This window comes from Arvicanthis niloticus, chromosome 8 (genome assembly GCF_011762505.2).
Source record: "Arvicanthis niloticus isolate mArvNil1 chromosome 8, mArvNil1.pat.X, whole genome shotgun sequence".
Classification (NCBI taxonomy): domain Eukaryota; kingdom Metazoa; phylum Chordata; class Mammalia; order Rodentia; family Muridae; genus Arvicanthis; species Arvicanthis niloticus.
Window position 1 is genome coordinate 15,768,863 of NC_047665.1, and position 24,959 is coordinate 15,793,821.

Consider the following 24,959-nt stretch of genomic DNA (forward strand, 5'->3'; position numbering starts at 1 on the left):
TCATTCATAAAAATATAGCATTCTGCTAGAGAAAGTTGATGATGAAGGAGGGTGTGCCTGTGTACAAACAGAGCTATAGGATATACCTCTACTCTTTCTTTCAATGTTGCTACAAACCTTAAACTTAGAAATCTCTAAAACGAAAAGAAAAATTGATGACAGGCAAGGAGATATGGGTCAGATATCAACAAACTTCACCCAAGTGAATCCCATCTTGACACAACAGAGCAAAAAGAAAGCTAAATTTCCATTACAAAGTATAAACTCTTCTAACCATTCATTTAAAATCCCGACAGAACCTAAAGTAATTGTTCAATACCATTTCTCTTTGTACCTTACCACGTAATCAAAATACTTTTTTAAAAGACTACTTCTTCATATACTGACTTATTCAAGTCTACACATTTGTACCAGAGACTAGAATCTCAGTAGGTAATGAATAAAAGACAAAGAATATCAGTTCCCTGTAGAGTCTACATTCTTCATCATTGGGGTGAGTGAGGGATGACAAGGAGCCAACAGCAATTTATTATTGATTCTAAAGTCTTCCCATCTAGAAAAACAGGGATGACAGAATGTGTTACGAAAAGCTTATTTCAACATCAAATAGTGACACCACATTTCCCAGACATTCTTGTGTTGCCCGGTGTGGCAGAAGCATCATTTTAGACCTGCCTTTGGAATGCCAATCATGCTATAGCTCTCCACAGATCTGCTGCATTGGGAAAGGATCTGTAGTTCACCACACAGAATGTGGAGACAACAGATCCTGCCTGGGGTTGTTGCTAGGGGGCTGCTCTACATAAATTAATTATCTGACATTAACCCTAGCAAGGGCTCTCTCTCTCTCTCTCTCTCTCTCTCTCTCTCTCTCTCTCTCTCTCTCTCTCTCCATAAAAGGGGAGAACGTCTCCCTGGTGTTTGGGAAATGGCCACCCCAGGCCTTTCATACACACCAGCCATACCATGACATTAAGTAATACCTGGCTTATCTTTGCAATTTTATATTTTCTTCTCCCCTTATCCCTTCCTGTTTTCTATGGCAATAGTTAATTCTTTCTGATGTGCCTCCATTCCTTTCAAGGGGATGCAAGGAGAGGATCAGAGTCTCCTAGAAAGGCAGTCAGGTTGTCCCTTTTTAAAAAAAAAAAAAAGTATACAACTAATAGACACTTCTTCCCTGTCACCAGGCAAAGACTAGAGGCAGTGTTCATAGAGGGGTGTGTCTCACCCTCATCTCCCCCATCCCTTTCCTCCATCCAATTCCTATCAAGTCCCTCCCAACTCCTTCTCAAATTTATGACCTCTTCTTTGTTATTGTTTCATTATCTTACATGCATGCATGTATATATGTGTGTGTATACATATATGCATACAAGTATGAACACACACACACACACACACACACACACACACACTGCTAAGTCCTTTTAGCATTGCTCTTACATATATGTGCTGAGGGCTAATGACCTGTCAGTTGAATTATTGCTGGAGAAGACGATGCGCTAAGAATCAAACCAAGAAGCCAGGGAGAAGACTAAAGTAAACAGGTTCTTCCCAGCACTGACCTTGGCGGTTGGCCTGGTCTGGTACCAGCCACTGTGGCTGGAGTTCTCATGTGAGGGAGGCAGACGCTTTCTTCCTTCCACCTTTGGGGTCTGCTCTCTGACCTGATTTAAGCTGCAAGGAATACACACATAGAGAGAGGGTTGGGAAAAAATGATATCTGGAGAATGTAGCGCTAGGACATAGTTCCCGCAGAAGAACAAATCGCTGTTTAGGTGGCCCTCCCTGTTCACAGAAGGTCACAGTCAGTCTTTCACACTACAATGAAAATGCTTGCTCACCTCACTTTCCAGTTTGCATGACTTCTTTCTCCAAGAAATCTTTAGAGGCAGAAAATAGGTGTATAAAATGGAGAACATCTTACACTGTTAGATTGTATTAAGTCATTAGACAATTCAGCTAATGACTAATCAGTTATTAGTAAGACAAACCAGAAGTGAGACATTTTCACTGCAAAACGGGAGGGATGCTTACTGATCTGTGATCGTTAGATAAGAAAGACCTCTATTAGCCAAGATCCAAATCCACGAGACCTCTGTCTCCTACACATCTTTTAGCTTCAAAGTCAAGAAAGCCAGCAATTGTCCATCAGGAAGTTGCCCACAGCGCAGGAGGCCCAAAACACCAATTTACCAAATGCCTACGCCTTGCCATAACCTTATTCTCTGGCCGCTGCCCTAACTGATTTGCAAGGGCCAGCCTGCCGGCCCTGAGGAGGAGATCCTCAGAGGTTGACGGCCGATGGGCTCCCCCTAGAGGCCAATGATGCTTCGGAGCGAGAAAGGCACCATGGCAGGTTGCCAGGAAACCAACTCCTTAGAGCCACTGCAGAAAAACACAGGAGCGGAGGGTCCCCTGTCAGCACATTGTTTGGTTAGAGGATTTCATCTCTCTGGAGGGCACAGCTGAGAGCAGATCCTGACTAAAACCAAGAAGAAGCAGGACCCCCGCCCCGTAAATCCCAGCGAGGGAGCTTCTTTCATTTTCATCATCATCATCATCATCATCATCATCATCATCATCATCATCATCATCATCACTTTCTGCTTCTTGGGGAGCCACCTCCCTCCTTTGCTTTGCTTACACTCCTGGTATTTATTTCTCATAGAAGCTTTTGCAAAGGCAAGGCAGAGCTGGAGGGGAGCCCTGTGTTCAGGAAAGTAGATAGCTGGGCTCCCGCAGTCAGGAGAGCAATGTGCATTTGGTTCCTGCGGCTTCACACCTACAGAGCCCCTTTTCCTTTGAACAATCTCAGCCTTGATTTTTTTTTCCTCAGCAAGATACCATAAGGTTTTAGAAAATGCAACTTATAAGCAAAGGCTCTAAAAAAAAATCACACAGCATTTTCTATGATTATTATATTTATGTAGAATTTTAAGATGTGTATTTATTAGTGTTGCTGGAGCCAAATCTTTCATAATTCTGATTATTCTTTGAAAGGTCTTCATATACTTTAGAATGGATTTTACAATTGTTTTCCTTACCCCCTCAGCTCTGTGTTGCCAAGCCTCTTTCTAGGTGCGACCCCACCCCTACCCCCTGCGTGTGTTATTTACAGCATTATTCTTTCCCACTCATACTTTCTCTTTCCCCAGTTCTGTTCACTGTTTCATAATGCATTCCTGTGTCAGAGGTCCTTCAGGACAGCCAGTCCACTAAGAATAGAGTGCAGCCATTATTTATAGAGGCAGGGCCACACCCAAGAAGTTGGGGAGTGAGAGGCTGAGGAAGGGCTAGGGGGCACACAGAATCCTGCTCCCAGGAAGGGCTAGGGGGCACACAAACCCCTGCTCCCAGCAGCCTTCAGGGAGGGGTGGGGCAAATGAACAAGTAGGAGCTTGCAGGAGAATGTAGGAATGAGGTCAAGCACACCTAGCCTGAGGTGAGTGTCAGAAAGAGCTGGTGCAGTCAGCTGCCTCTGGTGATCAAGCTGAGGTTAGTGCAGGTTAGCAGGAGCAGTGGGTCCCCAAGGAGCAGACACAGGACAAGGACCAAGAAGGTGAAACCACCTGCCTCTTCTAGCATCTAATCATGACTGAACTCGCTTGTGTATTAGCTGTCTCGGTTCTACTTTCCAAATGGTGCCAATGCTGCTTTCTATCAACTCTAACCAGGAGCCATAGCAGGAAAAAGGATTCTGAGAGTCACTGTGCCAGCAGAACCAGGTAGAGCTTAGACAGAACTGAGTGTCTGACATTCAGCTTTGTATGTCGAATACGTGACTATAAATTTCTTATTTATCTGGATGTAAATACCTATAGCGAAGCACAAACTGAATTTTCTGCCAAGGAACTTGGAAATGACAACTTGGACACATGATTGCCTGTGTACCAACAGCTGCCTCGGGTGCAGAGTTCAGTTGGCTGTGGGCCCCTTGCAACCTGCACACCAGTTTGCCCCACTAATAAAGGAAACACTGCGAGAACAATCCAGGAGACTTATTAGTTCACATGATTGAAAAGCTCGGCCTTCTGACACGAACTGATTGGAGCTTCAAACACATTTCTTTTGTATTTTTATTCCTCTGGTAGCTTTGCAGGGCACTGGCCCACAGTGATACCTGCTTCTTTAGCCACACACACACACACACACACACACACACACACACACACACACACGAGAAACGAAGCAGCGTGCTTCTCAGCTAGAAAACAAATCCACTGTGGATAATGTTCCCAGAGTCCCCGTTATGTCCAGGGAAAAACCATGAGACAAGTGGCTATCGGAGACAACACTGGTAGGGTCCTGGTATCATTTACTCGTAATTTAGCACAGCAGGTCATGTATGATGTATTACTTTCCTAAACCTGAAATAACAGAATATCACAGGCTGCAAGTCTTAATCTACAGAAATTTAATTTTGCATAGCTCTGGAGACTAGAGATTGGAAATCAAGATGTTGTCTGTTCTGGATTTTCCTGAAGCCTTTTAATTTCCCTGGGGTTAAAGGTAGTTGTTACCTCATGGTGTCCTCTCATGATCTAGATGCTCTGAACATAGTCATCTCTTGTTGGGAGCCGACTTTAGCAGAAAGCGGCTAGATCAACTTTGCAGCCATCTGGAACCATATACCCTGACGAAAGATTTGGTTTTCAATAGCCTACAACAGCTGAAGCACACTCTGATATCCCACATATTTTGTGTTGCTGTTTACTGGCCCCAGCTGCAAGGTGCACGTGGTGGCCACGCCTGCAAGGTATTGCAGTTCACGTGCTGTCCACGTGCTATCTACGCCATACATGCCTGTAAGGCACACGTGCTATCCATGCCTGCAAGGCATTGCGGTGCACGCGCTGTCCACACTATAGATGCCTGTAAGGCTTACGTCATATCAACACCTGCAAGGCACGTGGTATCCACGCGCCTACAAGGCACGTGGCAAAAGCCTATAAATAGCTCAGAATTCCCTTCAATAAAAGAGACTTGATCAGAATCTCTGTCTTGTCTCCATTCTTCGCGTCTCTTCCCCTTTATCCCCACTCTCTCTCTCTTGCTAGACCCTGACCCTCGGACCGGAATGGGCAGTACGGCTGCAACAGTTTGGCGTCCAACATCGGGCTCCAGTAAGCGCAACAATCTCTGATGTCTCAGGTTCATCTCCTAGGGACAATGGCACTGCTGGGCTGGGTCTCCATATTCATGACTTTAACAGTAATTGGCTTTGTATCTCCAATGTAGTCACATTGGGCAGAGGACAGGCTTTCTTGTATGACTTTTGGGTGACACAGCTCAGTCTAGAACACATGGTAACTGTGGAGATGATCTTCTCAAAGAACAGGACCTCAACAGTATAAGATAGTGACAGACATTAGGGAAGCAACCAAAATGTTCTGTATAATCCACAAAGCCCTCTAAAGTTACTTACTTCCACCCAAGATTCTAAAAAACGACATCATTAATTAGGTGTTTGGTGTCCCAGGGGCAAGCTACTAGTATACATAGGCCTCCTGTCTTAGTAAACATTTCCTAAAGCATATTCCAAGGGGCACTTGATTATCACATACTTCTCTCACTTAAATAAACGTTGGTAAGTCCTAACTAATACTGACCAAGATTTGAAATTACAAATTAACCTATTATTTAAATGTCTCTAAGATGCTCTAAGAGGGTTTTTTTTTTTTTTTTTTTTTTTTTTTTAAGGTATTTACCATCATGCAGCAGGGGACCAGTCAACCTCTTTGTCAATGCAGGACTTTCCCCAAATCTGACCTATGAAAATATTCCCACAGAATACATTTCAGGAAATGCTATTCTCAGAAAAATACCACTCTCTATTCAAAGCAGTAAGAGATGAGCCGCATGAGAGAGAACACTGCAGGTTGAATGATTCCCTGGGTGTAAGTTAGGCAAGGAGGATGTCCCACTATCCACTGGTCTAATTTATTTTTATTCTTCTTTTGTTCTTGTTGAGGAACAAAGTTTCCTCCTTGGGAAAGAAAGCCAATGCATGTCAATTTCAGTCTTCTCTCACAGAAAGGTTGTTATTCTGGTGTTGCTTGACAGAACCCACTCAAATAGAGCACCTGGAGGTGTGTGGTCACCGCCTGGGTGCACCTGTTGTGGCCACAGGCTACGAAAGACTATGAACAAGGAACAGAGAGATCCAGAATAATGAAACGTCTGTGCCAAAGTGAATGTACACTAAGAACTCTGCAAAGCAAGAAAGTGAAGAGCTGGTGACCAGAGGAGAAAATAAAGTGGCAGCCGCCCAGAGACAAGAGCGGCTCAGAGCTTCAATTTGTAATGACTGAGTGAGATGGCGAGCCAAGATCTCAGTACCACCCCTTTGCTCTTGGGACGCTCTTTCCAATTTTAAACACTTGGACACCATAAGGAGTGGATGCTTCCAACATATAGCCCGAGACATCTGTTAAAGCGAAGCAAAACAGAAAAACCTGAAGGTAATTTGGAAGCTTCCAAACACCTGTGAGTCCGACAACAGTCAAACCTCCCCTTCCTTCGAAACACAGATGAGCTTGAACCTTCTGGGCATTCCAGCAGTTTACCATCTGTACCAATAACCCTCATCTGTAGTGCTGAGTCTTCTAGGAGGGTGTAAAATCCAGGAACCGAGATAAGAAAGCTGTTTACACCTGCAGCATCTGTTTCAGCATTTCCAGGCGCCTCACACTGGACTTGCGTACAGGTATACTCTGAAACCGTCCTTCTCCATTTGGATTTCAGATGAAGACAGAAGAGAAAAGAGGAGAAGGAAGAGGAAGAGGAGGTGGTAGTGGTGGAGAAAGAGGAGGAGGAGAAGAAGGAGAACGAACGAGAACAAGAACAAAGAGAGAAGCCAGCCTTAACCCTCCCATTCTAGCCGGTGGTGGTGTTTAGGAGGAATGCTATCACTAATTTCTCATCACATTAAACGATCACTGCACCTAAGTCATCATTAGTAAGCTTAAGTGCAGTGCCAAAGACAGGCAAGGCAATTACAAAGATGAAAAGGGCATTCAGTCAGTACTGCTGGAAAGTAAGACCTTGAGACAATCTAATCACGGTAAAGCAGGAGGTAAAACAATAGGTTTAAAAAAAAAAAAAAACAATAGTAATCAAAGGCCGCCATTCTCCTGTCCTCCAGGAATAATGTTAACAACCGCAATTCACCTGCTTCTCCTAAGACAATCACTTCCAAGAGGCAACCAAAATTAAGGGACAGCGTGATTCACACAAAGCACTCTAATATAGTTGGTGCTTCAGATTTGTTCAGTGGTGAAGGAGAGGCCATCGGGAATGAGAAGCTCAAAAATACTCAAGGTTTATAAAAGATCCATAGTGATTTAGATGAGAGCCACACCACCCTCTGCCCTGAGAACCAAGCAGGATGGGTTGGGTTGTAGAGACCAAATACAGTAACAATTTTATTGCAACTGGGATGATTCTGTAGCTGTTCAGAGCTTCTAAGATGTGACTTTGAAGGGAAATGAATGATGTCTGAACTATGAGAGCTGTTTTCTATTTAGTGATAATACTGAAATCCATGTTGAGATGTTTGTGGAACCTAGAATCAACAGATGGCATATAAGTTGATAATGGGTGCTATTCTAAGAGCAAGAAGTTCCCTTGGGGTCATTCTCAAGTTCTATTTTTTATACCTATCCCAAAATGGAAGTGACTATAAATTAGAAGGTGTCATTGCCAAATCACCTAACCCAATCTGCCCACCCTACTCCCTTGAATAAAATGAGGACCCAGGACACAGAAGATCCAAATGTGTGATCTCAGATATCAAGATGTTCAGACAGGGGAGACCTATCTGATATTAATTCCCACGTTCATCCAGAGCTCTTCATGGTCCTGGTTAAAAGACTGTAGCATTTTTCTCCTCCACATTTTGAACATGCAATACTCAGATCTTTTCTTTGAATATTCTTCCTCCCCTACAATTTCCTCAAATGATTCCCAAGGTTAATGTTTTCTATATGACCAGTGAGTGAAGCGTAGACACAATGCTTTAGAATGGACACTGCCTAACAAAACTTTCAGCTTGTTCTTTCTCTACTTTTAAGAAAGAATGAACATCAAAAAAAGAGGGGAGGTGTGATTTATCTAGTGAAATGTAAGAATGAAGAGGTAGTTTCTCCCAACTCAGCTTTGGCCATGTTTATAAACTTGTAGCTGAGGTCTGCTTTCTGAGACCCTAGAGCAAAATGAAGAAATTCTGATGGAAACAGTCAAATGTAAGTCTGTTATGATTATATAGGAAAAGCTTTATATCCTGAAACATTGCTGTATAGAGTTAAGAACTGGGTTGCCTTCTCAAGAATTACTGTCATCATCACTGTGACCAAACACCTCACATAAACAATTGAAGGGAAGGCTCATTTTGTCCAGTTTCACAGGGTTCAGTCTATTAACAATTGGCCTCAAGACCTAGGCAGAATGACATGGAAACAGGATCACATGGCTATAATAGTCTAAAGGAGGAGCAGAGAAACATCATTTGATACTGACTGCTGATCTGGGTCTAGACTTATTTAAAGTCCTGTTGTCTTTTGTTGCTTGTAATTTTATCTACCCCATTTTATGCTTTGGGTGGGCTGTGCTTCCAGCCACCTTCCCAGGCTCTCTTTGGGTCCATGGATGAAAAAGACACATATTAGCATATTTTAACATGCCTTACTGGCTCAGTGACTGGGCACTTCTAAGTCTCCCTTAGCTAGCTTGCTTTTCCCTCTGGTAGTCCTGGCTAAATACCTTCCAAATCTACCTTTAATTGTGCTGCCTGGTTACCCTCTGTGATATCCATTGGTCTTTGCTAACATGGCAAGGTAGCCACAGGGCAGAAATTGTCTATTTCATCTTCAGACAAAATACTGTCCAAAATGAACAAACAGATGTGGGATAGTCGACTATTCATCTCTGCCAAGACAGAGAAAGATAGTCCCTTATATTCCGACATCCTTGCTGGGTCTGCTAGATGGATCTGGGTCAAAAGGCTAAAGATAGATGCTCCAACATTATAAGAAATTAGGGGAACATCCAGGTAGTCAGCTGTCTCTACAATTGTTTAAGTTCTAGAAGCTATGTTTGGTACTTTCTATATACTCAGGGATATTTAATTTGTTCTCAGATTTCTGACAGGGTTGAAGACTAATTATAGTCCCATAAGCAAACAAGTTATTTAACATTAAAGATATGATACAAAATTTAAAACATGGTTTTCCAATGGTGTTACAGGCTAAAGTCAAAACATAATTAGGTATAGAACCATAAACTCTTTAAGTTAGGAATGATGGTAGAGTACTTTATCTAATTGACAAATATGATAGATTAGATGTTAATTGTATATCATACATTGTAATTTACTTGATTGTTAGGTTATGTTCAATTTATATCTGAGAGAAGAATTTTTGGGTTTTGTTGTTGTTCTTGTTGTTATATTTGGACAGAAAAAAGTGAGATATAGGGGAGTGGTTCTGATGCTTTAATTTAATCATGAATCTGCATGTCCATACACTGAAGGTCCTTGTCCCCAATTGGTTTTTGATCTATCAGTAAAGATGCCAGCAGCCAATGGCTGGCACAAAGTGTCCACAGGGTGGGACACTTAGAGTTGCACAGGTAGTACACAGAGAAGAATGGGAGATCGCCATACTTGAGGGAGAGAGATGGAACAGACTCAGAGCTGCGGGGGAGACCATCTAAAATGTAGTCAGAAAGGGAAAGTGGCCCATGGAAGGGCAGCTTGGAAGCATCTTGAGCAATAAAGACCAATGGGCATCACAGAAAGTAACTGGGTAGCAAATTTAAAGGTAGATTCAGAAGGTGTTTAGCCAGGAGTACTGAAGGAAAGGGCACACTAGCTTCAGGAGGCTTAGAAGTGCCCAGCCACTGAGCCAATAAGACATGTTAAAAAAATAAGCTTGTGTGTGTGTGTGTGTGTGTGTGTGTGTGTGTGTGTGTCTTTCACCCAATGATTCACTGTATAGGTGGCTAGTATAGTGGCCTGCCCAGGAGCACAAAATGGTACAGTCAAAACCTCACTACAACAGTCTTTTACCATTAATTTTTGGGAAGCAGAATGTCATCAGCTGCCCTAAAGTGAAAGCTTAGGAAAGAATTCTCCCTATATCTTTAAGGATTGTTGACAATGTCTGTGATTCTACCCCCACATTTACACAAACCCAACCTCTGACAAAGCACCCACATGCTGTCGTTCAGCTTAGGAACATTTAGAATAGGTTGAACATTCTTGATAATGGATGCTCCCTTCCAAGATATGAGTTAAACTAGACAATATGTCCTTACCACGCCTTTAGAATCTTCTGTTGACTTTGGGATGAGGCACACTATGTAGCTATTTCCTCCTGGTTTGGATGGGACCATTGCAACTCTGAATCTTAGCAGTTGTGATCACCCACATGATACCCTTGGGTACCATGCTAGCATTCCCTCTTGCAGTAGAGGATTTACAGAGGCTCATGAGTCTTCATGAGGAACTTACCTTCCCTGGGGTTGGATTTGAAGTGGAGGGTGACTGGCATTTGGGACTCTTCAGCACTACGGATACCCATAAGTCACCAGGCAACTTCCCAGTAGTATAGCTTCCTTTGAGTTATCCATGTTTCTGTAAGTAAGACCAATAAATGCAGAGCTTTACCAAGCTAGTCTTACATCGTTTCTCTTGGTTGTGGGTGTGTTCTCTATCTGGGATGAGTAGACATTTCTCTATAGCTCCCCAGAAAACATTATGTGAAAGGCATTTCTCCAAAAACATCATGGGCCTTATTTCTCTGTTCATTTATGAGAATGTTCACATTGCTTATAATTTTGATCACTGGATTGTCTAACAACTCTTATGGACTTAATGCTATGGTTGTTAGTGATCGTCATGTGTTATCATCAAGAAAAGTCTTTGTCTTCAACACCTCATACCTTAGTACAACTTGGCCGCTGTGCAGGGCATCATCTCTATGTCAGGCATGAAGCTGATTCTCTTGTAGTAGGTTGAACTGATAAAACACCAACTGTGATGTGTGAGACCTAGCTGTATCATTTTAAAGAATACAAATGAAATAACTTAATCAAGACAAAATCTCTATTTTTCTTCTCCCTCCATTACAACCATTTCATCAGTAGACAGGAGTCATGGGTAGACTTCTGAGGGTAGGGTCTAGCCAAGTCCTCCGAATTGGAGGTTTAGATTATCTACATTCTGTCTCCATGTTCTAGTTGAGCTTCAAGGCAGAGTGGAAAGAGAATCTTTGTCTCAGCCATAAATGTTCTCTGATCTTGATTCTTCAATATAGTGAGGATGCTGATAACTGACGAGTTTAAAAAACAAAACTGGCTGGGCAGTGGTGGTGCGCGCCTTTAATCCCAGCACTTGGGAGGCAGAGGCAGGCAGATTTCTGAGTTCGAGGCCAGCCTGGTCTACAGAGTGAGTTCCAGGACAGCCAGGGCTACACAGAGAAACCCTGTCTTGAAAAACAAAAAACAAAACAAACAAACAAAAAAACAAAAACAAAAAAAAACTGACTGCTTTCTCTGAAGTAATAAAGTCTTGTGTAGGTATAGCAGGTTGAAAATAAAATGCACAGAGGTCTCAACATGTAGTCTCTACTGCATACCAAATGCTACTGAATAGTATACAAACAGTCATAGCAGTCCTTAGCAGTCCTTGGCCCATGCTGAATCTTGCTGGGTATCCACTTCTTAAGATATAAAACAGGGATAGTGATAATGCCTCCAAAACTTAGAAGAATAGAAAAATAATTATCCAAAGTGGCTGGTACAAGGTCAGTACTCAACAATCACTCACCAGCTTTCCTCATTGTCTTCAACTCTATCAGCCTTCATATCATCTAGTTCATCTATCAGTCTGATTGTCTGGGGTTGTCCCCTCACCTATGGTCCCAGCCTAAGTGACTTTCACAGCTCATCTTTTAATCTATGGAGTTTTCCACTTTCTCCTCCTTTTCTATCTCTCTTACTCTCTCATTTTTCTTTCTTTCAAAATATTTTGAGAATTACCCGTGAATACAACAGATAGGTACAGAATGCACACAGCCAACATAGCAATGCACACTTTCATATGCATACATCTATATAATTATATACACCCTCTAAATCAATCAAGCCGATATTAGCTAACATTAATTGTCTCATTAGGATTCTTCTTAGCTAGCGCTGAAGCTGGGATCCTTGAGAAATAATTGACTGAAGTTAATTGTAATTCTTCCTGGGGGTTTTATTATGATAACTCCTGGGTTGATTGGAACATCTATGCTCTGCACAGTACTGTGAGTCTTCAGATGACTTCCATACTGAAGAAAGGCTTGCTAGTGAGACAAAGACATTGACACCACCTCCAGTTTTCCTTCCCCATCCTCTGTATCCATGCTAACTCTTCTCATTTCCTTTGCCCACTGTGTATTTTGATTTCACCTGTTTCTTACTATCTCTTTATTCACTGTATCTATGGAGTCATGACCCTTAAATCATCATGATGACAGGGAAGACAGAAAATATATATGTTCAAGACTCAGAAACATGAATTCTAGCCTTTACATCTAGTGTATGACATTGGGAAACAGACACACACATGCTTGTGTGCACACATGCAGTGTGTATTGACTTATTTTCTCTGCTTTAATATGACAGTGACTCAACTGTGATACTCAGCATACATGCAGTAGAGTTTAATTTGACAACGTAAACATATCAGCAACTATAAGATTATTTCAGGATATATATGTTCATATAAAAGACAGTAGGAACTTCAGAATCCCGTTGTCTCTCTTTCTCTCTGCATGTGCATGTGTGTATGTGTGTGAGAGAGTATGTGTGTGTACATTTGTGTGTGTGTGTGTGTGTGTGTGTGTGTGTGTATCAGTGCAGGTTCAGGTTGTGGTCAGAGAAAAACCCAGTTGCTGGTCTGCTGGTTCCTTTTGTTGAAGACAGTGTTCCTAGCCTCCAGGTATTTACTGGTTTCTGCCTCACCTCATTATTGATGTGATTACAGGTATGCGCTACCACATCCAGCTTTTTATGTAGGCTTTGGGGATTTGAATTCAGGTCCTCTTGCTCTCAAGTGCACTATAAACTGATCCATCTCCCCAGACCAATTCCAGAGGCTTTACAAAAGGGCTTTTCGTACGTAATTGTTATTTAAAATTATTTTTTTATTGTACTGTGCTTGGGATTGACTCCAGCACTCACATATAATAGGCTAGCTCTCTATCATTGAACTCTATCACTGATTTATGAGTGCTTTTATTATTAAGTTATATTTTATAAGTAATATAATAATATAAGAAATAAATTATAAAAATCCTTTTAAATTTATTCTTTCCTAAAATATTTCAAATAATTGTCACTTTCATTGATTTGTTATCGGAAAATGCCTTCTTTCTAAAAAATGCTCGGCCCTGCTCTTCTCCTTGTTTGCCTGAGAGCATCAGTGCATAAATCATTTAACTGCCAGGGTCTGCTGCCTCACTCGTGAAACCAAAGTGTCAAAGAACATCACTTCTAAGTTGTTCCAGGTCAGAAAAAAAAATTGAATTTTTTTTCTTACTGAGTGAAAGCATTAATTGTTTCTTGATAATAACATGTTCATCCAAAACTATGAACTTATCTACAAATTAAGTTGCATAGCACATATTTAGCGGGGGCGGGGGGGGAGGAGTACAGCATTAAAACATTTTTACATTGTTTTTTTTCTTGATTAATACAACTGCTGATTTTTGTACTCCAGCTGTCATATGTATAACACCCATATGCCTTATGATTTATATGTCATCAGAAAGACTAAACTGCTAAGTGGCTCCCCCGTGAATGCTTACTAATTCACAGTCTGACCCAAAGAAAACTCCCAGGTACTTCTATGCCACAAAAACTTTAAAGCTGATGCCATGTTCTCTATCTCTTTCACCCACCTAGTTTTGTGGATGAACCCAAATTCTATACTGCTGTTTTATCCTTTCTCTGACTTAGAACAAAATATAAAGTAGGGAAGACAAAGTCAAAACGCAACTGTATTTTTGTCCTCAATTTTCAACACGCTGCTTAAATCTATCATATTCCATATTCCTCTGTGTGTGGTGTTACAACACTCCTCCAAAGCTTTAGAATTTGAAATAAATGTATATTTTAGATGGCATTTGGCTAATTGTTGGATAGTAATGATATGTCATATGTTTAATTTTCTTTCCAGATTGAAAGTCATTTAAATATTTATATCTCAGGGCCAACCATGTCCAAAAGTGAGCCTCCTGGTTTAGATGGCTACTATTTTTTTGTATCTATTGCAAACAGAAGGAGATCGCTTTAAACATTGATCACAAAAGCCGTAAGTACCATTTGACACGTGTCATTGCTGCTTCCTGAAAGGACATGCACATGGGTCTACAGATACATACTTCATCCACAGTAGACCTACATGGTCTATAAATTTCTGCAATTTAGTATCAGAATAAAGCTAATTTTTATTATTCATCAGCATACATTCAGAGGCCTCATAGAAACCAATCAATGAGCTGGGCAATAGGGGCAATTGCTAACATTTCAAAGATGCTCTGCCTTTCTCAAAGATGACAGGATACAGGAAAGGGAGAGGGCCAGGCAAACAAACAGCTTAACTTCTTGAATCCCAGTCTGTGACAATTGGAATATTTAAGTAAACTTGAACAATCCCTTAACCAGACTAATGACATCTTCACATTCAAAATGTGGGTAATAAAGACTAACTCTACACAATAGTTACCAGGAGCAATTTGAAAATAAAAAAGTACAGGTGGCCCCACAGCTTCACAAGGGGATTGCTTTGATAAACTTTGGTTTTCAAAGAAGAGAATTCAAAATTATGTCTTAGAAACTAAGAAGCCTCCAATATAACTCATCAGATAACTAATGCCTAATATGGTCCAGCCACCAAATAGGAGGTTGAAGTATCAGGCTTTCACAAGTTGCTAGGCAACTTAGGAACACAACCAAGGATGCAGTTGACTTGGCTTAGGATCTGCCAATCAGGTGCAGAGACAGACCCTGAACAAGTATTGACAGTCCTCTAGTTCCAGTTAGATGTATGATCAGAGTAGCATGGGGGGAAACTGAGATTATTATTAATTATTATTACTATGATTATATTTCCCATATCCACATTTTATAGGTAATTAGATGGTTAGAGCTAAGAGAAATATCACAAGTTCTCTCCCATATGTGGAAGCTATATCTAAGAACATTCCTGCACATGTGCATGTACGTGTAATACAAAAGCAAAGGTGGGGGCTGAGCAGAAAAATAAGAGGGCTCTGCAGGAAATAGAGAAGCCATGAGAATATAATGAGGTAAAAGAACAATATGCAGGTACAAGATTGTCTTATGGTAGGAGGACTGGGTTAAATAGTTCTACCTGAAGACCCAGCTAAACCTAGGGATCCATTCCATCCACAGACACCAAACCCAGTCACTATTGTGGATGCCAAGATGTGTTTGCAGACAGGAGCCTGCTACTATGGCTGTCCTCTGAGAGGCTCTGCCAGCACCTGAGTAAGACACATGCAGATACTCACATGTGGGAAGCTAAGGCAAGGCCTTACTCTTGGCAAACACTCACTCTTGGCTCTTCTATCTACTATTCTTCTTTCTGTTTACTTTCCATGATTTACTTGCTGTATTTTCAGTTCTCAGAGCTTCAAACAAGGCCTCATAGCAATCCACCCTGGTAACCCTTCCTCCTGATCTTTAGATTTAGCCAACATCCTGCTAGATAGATGTTTTTAGAACCCCTGGTAAGGCTTAGTGAGAACAACAGGTATAACTTAGTTAGAGCCCACAGCTGCAGGTAATTTCCTCCACCTGCAAAGCTCGCTTTCCCTTCTTGCCCCTCCCCATATCCTGTTTTCAGAGTATATAACCGGTGTGAACAATAAAATCTTTGCCAGCATGATCAGACTTCTTGACTTGCTGTGCCTCTTTATTTTCTCACACATCTCAGTCCACTCCACAGGGTCGGGGGATTCCACTTGATTATCCAACTTGACTGGATACTCACAGACAACCATTGGACTGAGCCTGGGGCCCTCAATGAAAGAGTTAGGGGAAGCACTGAAGGAGCTGAAAGGAATTGCAACCTCATAGGAAGAACAACAGTATCAACTAACCGGACCCCTCAGAGCTCCCAGTGACTAAACCACTAACCAAAGAGTATACATGGGCTGGTCCATGGCTCCTGCTACATATGTAGCAGAGGACGGCCTTATCTGGCATCAGTGAGACGGAAGGTACTTGGTCTTATGGAGGCTCGATGCCCCAGAGAAGGGGATGCTGGAGGGGTGAGGCAGGAGTGGGTAGGTTGGGTGGGAAAGCACCCTCATAGAAGCAGGGGAAGGGGGAGGAGGGGAAGGATTCATGGAAGGGAGACAATATTTGAAATGTAAACAAATAAAATAATAAAAACAAAAAATAAAAGAACGTCATATGAAACCCATTATTTTGTATTCTAACTAAAAGATCAATAATAACAGTTTTTCAAAAAACGAGTAAGGCCAAGAAAGCTAATTCCCCTTGACCAAGGACAAATATCCCTCCATAGTGCTGATTTTCCTTCTAGTCTCGGAATTTTACTGTTACATGACAAAGAGATTGTCTCAGAGAAACATTTCCCAAATGTTGAGATACTGTAAGACATTTAGTGGACATTTACAACTTAATGTTCAGGGGCTGGAGTTCCGTTTTTATGGTTAGTCTTATCTGTAGCGATATGATGCCTCATGGACATCTTTTGGCTAAAAAAAAATATTTTTAATACAAAACATGAGGTCCAGCAAGATGGCTCAGTGGGTGGAGTACTTATGACAAAAGATTGATAGCCAAGTTCAATCCCCAGAACCTAAATAAAGGTAGAGAGAATGAAGGGACTCTACATGCAAAGATATACACACACACACACACACACACACACACACACACACAAATTAATAATAATAATAATTTAAATATGATAATGAGCTTGTCTAGCTTTAGATTTAAAAGTATGTGAGCAATAAATAGGTTTATTTTTTCTCAGTAGGACGGAAGCAATTAAAAAAAAATGATATTTTTATAAAACGTTGATCCCTTTTCATCCTCGTTTCTTCCCGGGAGTCCTCTAGCCTCTTTGTCAATGGGGATTGTTTACTCTGAATCGAATCCTTGTTACCTTCCAGAATGGCTAAGTTTGCATGTTTACCACTCAAATCCAGTATAAAAGTGTTTTCTCTTTTAGGTAGGAGAAGGAAAGCAGGTTCGGAGTGAATAACACTTGATTGGGGGTGGTAAAGAACCATGTAATTAAACTGTAAACACTATGTGTGCTGATTCTAATGTAATTTGAGGACTTGTAAATTACATGGCCACAAAAATGGCACTTGGGCTCCTGCTTTACAAAAATACCCGTGTTTGTATGAGATTAATTAGCACGGTTTGCATAAAGACAGTGAGGAAATGTTTGCAGAACATGCTCCTGCGTTAAGTTTCCTTGTTCATGAAGCATTCTTGGTTTTATTTCTCTCATTCTCTCTTTGAGAAATTATCCCCATTGTCCATGTTCTTTTGCTGAGACTTAACCTAGACACAGTAAACACTTGATGGGCTTAAGTTATGCTTATAAATAGTCTCTCTCTCTCTCTCTCTCTCTCTCTCTCTCTCTCTCTCTCTCTTTCTCTCTCCTTCCCTCCTCCGCCTCCCTCCCTCTCTGATTGCTAATTTTATACACTGGACACGTGGCTAATTTAGTTTATTTGATTTAACCAGATGTCTTTCACTGTTAGTAGGATACACGCATATAATTTTATAGACTCAAAAAACCCCAGAAAAATGTCATCACGGAGGTGGATGCTGAGTGTTCCTACCACCGCCTTCCCCACGTGACATTTTCCCCAGTATTTTCTTTTAATCCATGTGATGGCAATTGTGGGAGACACGAGATGGACCTGTTATCTGAGGGAGTGCTTTAGAGTTTTCTAATTTCAGAAAAATGTTCACTTCTTAAAAAGCGTTCTGATTGAAGCTGCCTTGGCACTGCTGGGGATTTACAAAGGCTTATGATAGAATGAATACATGATGGTGGTGGTGAGGAAGGTGGACCAATGGTGTGGTGATGGGGTTAATGCAAAGATGATGTGGTGATGAGGATAACGGAACTCTGATAGTGGTGGTGGTGATGATGGCGAGGATGGAGAGGATGGTGAGGATAGAGAGGATGGTGATACGTTGCTGGCGGTGGTGGTGGTGGTGGTGGTGGTGGTGGTGGTGGTGGTGGTGGTGGTGGTGGTGGTGGTAAGGATGTTGGGTTGTTTTATGAGGGTTGTTTGCCATATGATAACGGTAACAGGATGGTGGGGAGTTTCTGTGAGAGTCATTTTGCCATATGTTCCTAAGCATTTTGTAAGCATTAGCTCATCTAATACCCGTGATGCTATTAAGTTGATATGCTTGAATTCTTACTTTACTCATGAAGAAGCTGAAAGACCAAAGGGTCACGTCCACTGTGGACAGTTCTCATAGCAACCTCCGTTGTCTCGTGCCAGAATCCTTGAGCTCAACATTGATGTTACATTGCTGCAGAAAATTGGTGCTAAGTGTCATTGAAGTCTCAGGGATAGCCTACGTTTGAGTCGTTTTGCTTTGGATGGTTTACACCTTAAGCTGATTTGTGTTTTAAGCAGGAACTGAGTCAACTGAGGCAGGGAGCTCAGTTGTGGAATGCTTGCCTCTGACTCACGGGGCCGTAGGTTCAATTCTCAGTACTACCAAAAAAAGAGAAGAAAGGAAGGAAGGAAGGAAGGAAAGAAAGAAAGAGGAAAGAAGGAAAAAAGAGAAAAAGTACGGAAAGGAAACCATTGACTAAAGGTTACATTAATTTTATGGGGCTAGAAACATGGCTCACTTGGTAAAGTATCTACCCCCCAAGAATGAGAACCTGAGCACCCACTTAAATGTCCATAGTGGCATGAGTCTGTGACCCCTTGAAATGCAATGAGCAGAGCAGAGACAGGTGGATTCCTAGAGTTCACTGGCCATCCAAGATGCTAGCCAATCCATGAGAGCTTGGTTAATTATGTCCCCCAAATAAGGTGGAGAACCTTGGAGGTGGACAGAGAGCATTGATCTTCTGGCTTCCTCATGTAGGCACATACGTGCATGCAACTGCATATATACATGTGAACACACATACTATATATACACAGATACTCAAAGGGACAGGAAGATGTGGCTATACAATGTGTCCAATCTTACACATAAAGAGGAGTGTACATTCTTGATTGATAGAATAGCTGTCACCTGCTTCCCTCATGCCTTGCCTATACTGTGACTGTATCAGAAATACCCTAGACTGTATGTAGTAAGTGTGCTTATTCTCTTGGGACAGGGTTGGGAGGAGAGTGTGGTGTCTCATAATCCGCTCGAATGGGTCTTCAGTGTATACAAAGGTTTTTGTCAGGAAAGGAAAGTCCTGTGATGGAATGATGGTTTAGAACAGCCAATGCCATTGAGGAACACTATCCACTATCCTAAAAGATAATATGACTACTGCCACATAGGAACTGAAGAGAAAGAGTTCTGGCTGCCTGTGTAGTCACTTCGCCTTGGTGTTCAATTTTCCCTCATAATGACAAGCTTGCATGTGATCTAAAGCAGGCATCTCTAAACATTTGGTTATTAATTTGTGACAAAAAGTGTGGCATGCAGTGCTAGATTCCCATAGACCCAGATAATCACGCAGCTCATCAAAGCGAACCATTAATTGCGAGTGGACAGATGTACCTTTAAAGGAAAGCAGCCGTCTCGAGTGTGCTGCAGGCATGCCTCTTCGCTCATTCCTTAGGTGTTTCTGAACACATACTGGAATGAAGAGCCCACATCGGCTGCAGGCAAGACAGGGATGAATAAAACATAAACCCGGGGCTTGTCAATGGGATGCTGTATATTGATTTGGGTTCATCTGCAGCTATCACTCACAGAACATATTGTGGCACCATAAATATCAACGGGCTGGGGACAGCCCATGAGCATCACACTTTAGCACAGGTGGAGCTAATTATAGATGGCTACTTTGATTTGGACAGCAATGTCATCCACCCCCTCCCTCTGATCAAACTTTGGCCCAGGATTCAACATCTCCCACGTATTATTAGCTATTAAGGCCAGCTGCTTCCTTCTCCGCAGCACACTTCAAAACACTCTTCCCCTTTTAGGCTCCGCCACGCCACCTCATCTCTTATCCAACCCCTTCAGCCACTTTCCATCAAACAGCAGCTGATAAAATATTATCTCTGTGTACTTTAATTCCAAGGTTATCCAGCTTCATGGCCAGGAGCATAGGGAAGTACTCTGCTCTTGCCCGTGCGTAGCTTTCAGCCACTGAACGTGTCACCTTTTCTCTCCTTTAAATTCTGAAGAAAACTATCACTTTTCAATACGGTACAAATATTTAGCTTGTGCTCACTGAAGCAAAATGTTGAAGTATTTGATTCTTTCTCCGATTATTGTACTCCGAAGTAAATGAAATGTCAGAGTGAGGGATAACATCCCCACTTCTGAGACTGCCTTTATTCAATCCAAAGCGGGGTGGGGATGGGGAATGCCAGAAAGGAAGAGCCAGCACAAAATCATGTGCATGACAGCCAAGACTTTTATTTAAGCACACTCCAAAATTTCCCCCCAGAGAGCATGACCTGTTCGTCGTCATCATCATCGTCAACAACATCTAGAAACTATCCAGAAACTCCAGATCCTCATCAGTCCTCAGAAAAGGGTAAAATCCTATTCACAGGTGCTGTGTAAGGAACTTCATTCTGTGTAGCACCAAGTGAAGTAAGCTGTTTATATTTTTAAACTTTTATGGCATACTAGGCTATACAACATTTTTCTTGGACTTTGGAAAAACAAGGAGACCAAAAAAAAAAATATAAAGGATTGTAACTCATGAAAGCTAGATGTGACATGAGAAAATATATACATATGTGTGTCTAGAATATATATGTGTGTATATACCAATATACATATGTGTATATTGAAAAGAAAATGGAAGTTCTTCTCCCACGCTTCCTTATGATGCTTCTTACATAATCATCTTCTCTTCTCCTGCCCTCTTTTATCCTCAGTCACCAGACCTTCCCTGAGATTGGGTAGATGTCTGTCCTCCCAGGTAGACTAACAACCCGTTCCACTCGAAATGGACCACTTGACACCAGAGACAAGGCTAAGGTCCCTGGGGTTGGGAGGATATTGGGTCATCTCCCTGCCAGTGTTCTTAGATGTGAGCTGCACACCAGAACCCAGAACTGTCCCCCAGCCTCATGATCCTGGAGTGTGGGTGAGATGGAAGACACAGCATCTGCCAACATGTGTGCCAGGCTCATTTTTAAGAAGGTCAGCTTTGTTGTGAAACACAGCCTGCCTTGAGCAAGGTTCTGGGATTAGTCACAGCCCCGGGACAGCTGTGCAGAATAGCAAAGCTAAGACATAGGGCACTTCAACCAGAGGACAGCTCTGAGCCCAGGGCCCCTGGAGACTGCAAGCCCTTCCTGGGTCATTTTAACCTGGTCTCCTTCACAGCTCATTACTTAGGACTTGAGGGTTTAAAACCAGGTGAATTAGAAATGGGCAATGAACCTTGCTTGGAAATCCTCTTCATGCAAAAACAAAGACAAGAGATAGATCCCTTTGCCTATAGCTACTTCCTAGACAAATAAAAAGGAACATGGAAAACACCAAAGGTCCCCTAACCAAAAAGCAAAGCATGGCTCACCTAAATCCAAACATATTTTGGACAGGGAATAGTTAATAGTTAATATTTTTTGGTCAACTGATGTGTAGATCCAACTCACAGAGAGAAAGGGACTGCTTTGCCTAAACCAGAATTTCTAAGCATCTAGGGCCCATTATAAAATCCTTAGAGTTCAGCTGTTCACAGAGGAAGGGGCTGTTGACTAGAAGTAAAGGGGTTCCTGTGTACTGGAGCCCCCCTTTCCATGCATGCGGGCTTCTGAAACTCTGGTGTGAAGAGGAATCCCAAGATCTGAGAAGAAAGCAGTGTGCTTTGAAGCTGACTTTGTTCAAAACACTTGGTGTAACCCAACGATCCATGAAGGAGAGCCGTATCTGGGAACAGGACCAAGTTCCCCCATCAAACAAACTGGAGATACAATCTGGTCTGTTGACACTAAAGGAATATTCCACTTTTCTCACTGTGAGCAAAATTAGACTATTTCTGCGGCAAAATTAGACTCTCAGGCAGCATGATCTAGTCAGAATAGACTCAGATTCCTACCAGCTGCCGCTTGCATTATTGCCATCCCTGGGCCAATAAGAGCACATACTGCTGAATTTGAAATGCTCCTCGTCCGTCTCTGGACTCCTATTTTGGCCACTCTGAGGATAGATAGCTGATCTTTAAAATCCTTTACATCAAAGCGAATCTCACATCAGCATGCACTTCGTGTTCATAACTGTGTTACCCTGAGTAGCTTTTTAATATTTTATTGTAATTAGTATATGTAGCTATGTGCCCCATTCAAAACTAAACTTTTATTAACCCCAGCTGTTCTGTGATTTGGTAATGAACCTAATGCATTGGGGGGTAAGTCATAAACCCATCAATCAACCAATATTTATTGAGCATCTATTGATGGCCATGGCAGGCCTGTATGGAGACAGGAATTTCAGCAAGCTTAAATTTTATTTGTTTGTTTGTTTGTTTTAATGGATGTATTAGTGAGTTACAAAGAAAGGAAACTGACTGCTATAAGACCAGATAGTGTTTGTTCTGAGTGGTGGGCACACTGTAGTCACGCTGAGTATCTAGTAAACATTGGAAGACCTAAATGTTTGCTGCAACCTTTTTAACTACAGTATCTTTGAGATATACCCACTAGAACAGCATATGGACCTCCAGACCCACTTATTTCCCTCTAGGTTAATATTTCTGTTAGAAGTAATTCTGACCTGCAAATAATAAACTTCCCCAGAGCTCATTCTGGTCCTCTTTGCTTCTTCCATCTTACTACTTAATGGATGAAGAAGGAAAAAATGAATTTCCTTGATTCTTACCATACTCTACCCATCCCTTGTATTGGTTCCTATATTGATCCTTAAAGCATCATTTTGAAATGTGACCATGACCAGCCATCTCTCACCTTCCCCTGGAATGGAGTGAACCTTGTTTAAGGGTAAAGATCTTGGGCTATCTAGTCAGACTAGAATCCATAAATGGGTTGGGGAAATTTAAACTTGTTTCTTCTCAAACAAGATGAGAATGTAGTTTTGCTGCCTTCTCGTGCACAGTATTAAAGATCCCTTCCTTACAAATGACAGTCCTGAGCGTGTCCAAGCCAAGGATGGCCCAGGACAGAGCTGCAGCCTGCAGAGGAAAGCTCAAGAGGTGCGGCTCACACTCGGCACTGCACAGATGACTAGACAGTAGACAAGTTTATAAAAATTAGTGCATGTGTGTGACTTTAAATCTGATTCTAGCCAAACGTGTGACACAGTCTCAGCAACTGAGAGTCTGAAGCAAAAGACTCAGGGATTTAACTAAGGCTGGCCTAGGCTACATAGTACATTCAAGTCCACTGTGTAGTATAAGAAAGTAAAGGCTTTGCTTTGGGCAAAGCCTGAAGACTCAGTTCCAGCTCTCTGAAATCAATGATTCTTCTTCTAGCAGTGTCTCTCATTTCTCTATAACAGAAACCTTATGTCTATATTAGGACTCAAATCATGCAGTTGACTTTGAGTATTCTTCCTCGAAAACCATCTGATACAGGCAGAGGTGAAATGGTGTTCATCTCTTGGTCATATATTAGAGGAAATTTTTTTTTCCTAAGACAAAAGCCCAAGGTAGCCCAGTTGTATTTATATGTCTGATTTCAACTCTCACTTTAAACACGCAGGGCGAATATAAACCTGAGACTCATTTCCACAGTTTCTGCAAATATTTAACATTAAGATAGCTAACTCATGGAGGCTCACAGGTATAAATGGAGACTTGGTTACACGATGCAAAAGGGCCTCTAAAGGCCATGACACTGAGTGGTAGCATATTGAACACACACACACAGAGAGAGAGAGAGAGAGAGAGAGAGAGAGAGAGAGAGAGAGAGAGAGAGGTTGAGATTAAAATGGAATGGTGGGCAGTACCACTACTTCAGAGAAAAGCTGCACAAGTCAACAGAATCTATATATAATATAGATTCATACCATATATATGTAAAATATATGCAAAACATTGAATGAAGTTTGAACCATTCTTTTCTCTCATTTTAAATTCTACAATACAGAAAGTTTCAGGCTGTTGAGAATCAGCATAAAGCCATAAAAGTGACTGAATTGTTGAAAACATAAACAATAAAGAAGAAATCATGTTGGCCTAGGGAAAAGAACAGTGGATGGGGCTCTGCTAGTGTCTTCGGCATATCAAAATCCTCACTTAAGATGTTCGATTCTTTATTTTCAATAGTAAAAAAGAGAATAGAGCGGCTAAAAGACAGCATAAGACAATTATGGGAGCTGTAGGTAAGGGTTATCAGACAGTCAGAGGTATTGCCTGGGATATCTGATCAGAAAGATTATCAGGACCCTTTTCTAAAGCACCATGGGAGCCGGACTCTTGTGAGGGCTCCATGGGCAGTCTCTCATCTCTTCCTTTATCCTAATGGGGCTCTAATCTAATGGAAACAAACAAGGACTTAAATACTCTCCTGGAGACTGAGAATTTCCCTTTTTGACCTCGCTCCTGTGCTCTTTTGAGCATATGGCAGTCGTTGAAAGGATTTGATACAAAAGCAATCTGCCAGCCACTCCAAGAGAAATCCCGGCTGTATCAGCAGCAGAAACCCGATTCCCCCATTTCTAAAACGCAGCCCAAACAGCTTATCTGGTTTCCTGTGTGTATGATCGTTGCA

The 24,959-nt window shown here is 41.7% G+C and overlaps 2 long non-coding RNA genes across 5 annotated transcripts in view; both read right to left on the reverse strand.

Annotated features, from left to right (window-relative positions):
- Positions 1-2,277, reverse strand: part of LOC143443271 (uncharacterized) — a 31,347-nt gene extending 29,070 nt beyond the window's left edge. Inside the window, exons 1-2 of the long non-coding RNA XR_013112088.1 lie at positions 1,848-2,277; positions 1,569-1,680 (exon numbers count right to left, since the gene is read on the reverse strand). This is a non-coding gene — a long non-coding RNA (uncharacterized LOC143443271). The remainder of the gene's footprint in view (positions 1-1,568; positions 1,681-1,847) is intronic.
- Positions 1-24,959, reverse strand: part of LOC143443272 (uncharacterized) — a 394,599-nt gene that overhangs the window by 231,790 nt on the left and 137,850 nt on the right. For all 4 annotated transcript variants that reach the window (XR_013112091.1, XR_013112092.1, XR_013112089.1 and 1 more), the window contains exon 2: positions 10,517-10,639. This is a non-coding gene — a long non-coding RNA (uncharacterized LOC143443272). The remainder of the gene's footprint in view (positions 1-10,516; positions 10,640-24,959) is intronic.